Raw genomic sequence first — 4130 nt, forward strand, 5'->3', positions numbered from 1 at the left:
TGCTGCCTGTTTTCTTCTTGCCCTCTGCCTAATTAAAACACCAGAGCTGGTGGCCAGCTCCCCCTCCCAAGCCCTATAAATCCCAAGGTAAGCCCTGGAGATCTGCCAGCATCATGGGAACGAGCCCCAGGTAGCTGAGGAGAGTGCAGCGAGGTTTGGTACAGCATCGGGACGGGGGAGATGGAGCTGTGCTGATGGAGAGGGGATGGCATGGAGCACAGCCAGCCAAGGGGATGGCGCTGGGTTATGCCCTGTAGCTGCAGGGGAGAAGAGCCAGAGGGATGGCACCTGGCAAACAAGCAGCCACCAGGCAGCTGCTGGGGAAGAGGGACCTGGGCTGCCCTCCCCTTCCCTGCCTGCCAGCCTCAAAACTGACTGAATGGATGTGCAGAGAGCCCGGGGCGGCTGGGTGGCCCGGGAGAGGAGCTAGCTGATTTGTTTTGGCAGGCAGCGTTTAGAGGAAGGCCAGGGCGCAGACGGGCTTCATCACAGAAGCAGATCAATTAACCCCATCCAGCTCCCACGAGCTGGACTGCAAGTGCCCAGCACTGCAAGGCGGCTGCTCCTGAGCCCGTCAGGGTCTTCAGCAGGCAGTCTCCGGGCCACGTCTAAAAAAAGTCTGCAGACCCATGACCTGGGCTCACCTAACACCGGCACTGTGGTGCCTGCCTCAGTTTCCCCTTCCCTGAGATGCGCGATAAGCACCCACCCACCACCCATGCAGCAGGCTTCACTGCTGCCTGGGCGAGACATTTAATAGCTTAAATCCTGCTGGGGCTGAGCATCACCAGAAGCAGGACTGACCCAAGGGCAAACCCAGGCAGCAGCAGCCTAACACAAGTCAGAGGGAGGAAGTCCCTTAACACCCCCACGCATTTAGCCAGTGAGTGAAATAACTGGCTGCCTCCTGGGTTTTTGTGCCTTTGCTGTCTGAATTTGCTTTTAATGATCAGTGTCTTTCCAGTGCAAGAGGCACAGTCACAGCGGGCTGAGAAAGGGGTTCACATCACAGGGACACAGCAATAGCTACAGCAGGTACCTGGGGAGATGCAGTCCCTCGGCTGCAGCCAGCAGTGGGGGCATGACAGCCCGAGGACAGGATGGAGTAGGGTCTGCCACCTACAAGGGTTTTAAAGGCTGGACCTTCACTATCCTTGACATGAGGTGGAAGGAAGGGCAAAGCCCAGAAATAATTCGGGGCCAGGGCCCCGTGCCGGGGCCGAGGCGTAGGCTCAGCATCTGGTTGCAAAGGTCTAGAGGACATAAACTCCAGTGTGAAAAAAAGCAGCAGCAGCAAGGGAAGGCAAATAAGCAAATATCCTCCAAACCAGGGAAAGGAAAACAGAAAATGGTTGTCAAAAAAACAGCCTTGGCTTTTGGACTGCGGAGGCGGTAGCTGATGGGATGTAACAGTGGTACCCAAACAGATGTGGAGCTGAGTGGGTAGAAACAACCCTGCTGTGGTCTTGGAGCTCCCCAGTGGCTGTGACTCTGTGTCAGGGGGAGAGTAGAAAAAAATGTCCCTCAGAGGCACAGGACAGAGCTAGCAAGTGGCCGAAGGGGTGGCAAATGCCCTCGCAGGCTGCTGTGGAGATGGGTGGTGGGAGGCAGCGGCAATGATGGGGCAGTAGCAGAAGGTCTGTCCTGGGGAAGACCACTGGGATGTTAAAAAAGACAATATCCTTCCCCACTCACAGCTACTGCAGAGACCTTGGCAACATCCCGGCCAGGCTGGATGTTAGGGTCATTTCTCCAGAAGCTTGTTGTTTCATCTCTTTCACAGTAAATAAGGTTTCTCCCAGAAGTTTAGGGAAAGCAGAAGCAATGTCCTGGGGACAGACATTCCTTTAAACAGACTTCTCTTGTTCCTCTGCAGTTACATATAAGGACAATTTAGCAGCAAATAACTTAAGCCCCAGCCTTTCTAGGATGCCTGTGCTCTTCAGAGACCAAGCAAGGTGCTGTAGGAGGGAGCGGAGGGGAGCAGCACCTTCCCCTCCCTGAGCCCGTTCTGGAACCTCCAAAGGCAGAGCCCTCGGCCAGTGGAGCACAGGTTTCCTGGCTGAAGGGACATCAGGGCACTGATGGTATTACACAGTTCCCAGGTTATGGTTTTTCCATTTCCTTTAAATAACATCTACCAACCTCAGGAATCACCATTTTCATTATCAGAAATAGCATTTTCAATACCCTGCCATAAACATCATCTGCTTTTGGCAAATGTGTACCGTTAATAAAGCAGTAGCTCCTTCGTACCCCAAGTCTGTGAGATGTTTCATTATGGACCTCAGCACACCCTACTATTGCCACCAGTTTCAGCAGCACAATGGTCACACTGGTAGCCAGATGTATGCTTAGGTGCACTTGAGTAATTCTGTAAAGCTGTGTCCTTCTCCATTGGTTTCAGCCACAGCTGGGAAAACAGTACCTCCATGTCTGCCCAGCCTTTTGCACCGGAGCTGCAGCTTGCTAGATTTCTTTCTGCAGGGAAATGCTATTTCATGGTGACCACCATTTGCTAAAAAATGCCAAAAATCCACACCAGCACCGAAGAATTTATGCTCTTACTCAAAGAAACACATGAAGTCAGGTGAGGGCAAAGACTGTGACATCCAAGCCAAGTACTCTGTGTGACAGACACCCCAGCCAAGTGCTCTGAATAACAATGTGATGGCAAGTCCTGTCTTTATTTACACCTGTAGTGGGCCAGATCCTCAGCAGATACAGCTGGCTGGGCTGCAAACGAGTTGCACCGACTCACGTATCCCCCCGGGAGTTATTTCTGGCCTCTCAGGCTTCTCAAGGTCAGCCTCCCTGAGCACAGGCAAGGTACTCGCATGTAAGCATGCCTTGGTGCTGGGGAAGAGGAGATAAACAGCAGAACCAAGGAAGTTGGAAACCCTAAAGTAACCTTAACATCAGTCCAGCACGGATGCAAGGATTGCTCCAATGGCAACGCTTTGGATTCAGTTGGTTTTCAAGAGCAAATGGCATGGCTCGATATTCAGCAGCTGCCTCCCCTCCTCTTTCCCAGCTCCAAGGGGTAGTGAATGATGTGGCAGGAGATCTCACTTCAGCCATTCAGAGGTCCATCTCCAGAGGCCACTGGGGTGAGTCAAGTCCTTCTCAGTACCCATTGCACCGTGAGGCCGTAGATCAGAGGAGCTGGGATCTGCGACAAGCTGTGGTATAGATACCATGTTGTAGTTGCATAGAGCCAAAGTCAAAACCCTGCTGGCTTTTTAACCCCACCAGCAGCCCACAAGGTTGCTTGAAGAGTTTTCCTGCCCCACAAGGCCATAGAAATTTGTGGTGTGATAGCATACCAGGATTGCTGAACTCTCCTGCCTGCTCTCTGCCCAGCCCTTAGCACGCAGACCTGGGCACGGCTGTTTACCTTCTTCTCTCGCTGTGTATTGACCTTCCCAATTTCAAGTTGAAGTTGGCTAGCACAGATCTGTAGCTGTTTATTAACCCCAAGAAGCAGAGAGGCTGCAGCACCTGACCTCTCAGGCAGGCTCTTAGCCTGCTTTTCAGGAGGAGCAATGGTTTATGGAGGTGGGTGAAATGCAGAAGCCATAGCCCCGTGATACCAATGCCAGTGTGGTGGAGGGACATGGGCTGGAGAGCTCTTGACCAAATCACAGAGCAAATAAATCCAAGGATCCCCTCCAGAGCTCCTTATATGTAGAGATGCAGAGCTTCACACAGAAATGGGTTTACAGACAACCAGGTGAGGGCCATATACTAAGAGCCAGGCTGCCTTAAATACAGCCTCGTTAGGCTCGTTATCAGCAAACCATTAGTCTTTGCCTGCAAGCTAAGGCAGCACTTTGAACCTGCACAGCAAGTTCCGTGCTCCCATAAAAGAGAGGGGCCAAGCCCCAGAGCAGAGAGAGAGGAGATGGCTGCTGGGGAAGGGACGAGGAAGGAGTAGGACAGTAGGAGTTGAGGGGAAGGCTTCAAGAGGAAGCTGAAGGCAAAGCCCCAAGGGGAGGAAGGGCAGGAGACAGTGGTCAGAGGGAGGAGATTAAAAGCCCTCAGGCTCTGGCATGCTGGAGATGGTGGAGGGCTAGATGAGTTGGAGATGGTGGAGGGCAAGGTGGTGACAACAGGGAGGTGACAGTCAA

General features: G+C 52.8%; 1 protein-coding gene across 1 annotated transcript in view; it reads left to right on the forward strand.

Moving 5' to 3' along the window:
* Positions 1-4130, forward strand: part of IFITM10 (interferon induced transmembrane protein 10) — a gene marked incomplete at its 5' end in the record, with an annotated part of 9333 nt that overhangs the window by 1066 nt on the left and 4137 nt on the right. The gene's annotated exons all lie outside the window — the stretch shown is intronic.

Source organism: Eurypyga helias, unplaced genomic scaffold (assembly GCF_000690775.1).
Source record: "Eurypyga helias isolate BGI_N326 unplaced genomic scaffold, ASM69077v1 scaffold28448, whole genome shotgun sequence".
Taxonomy (NCBI): Eukaryota; Metazoa; Chordata; class Aves; order Eurypygiformes; family Eurypygidae; genus Eurypyga; species Eurypyga helias.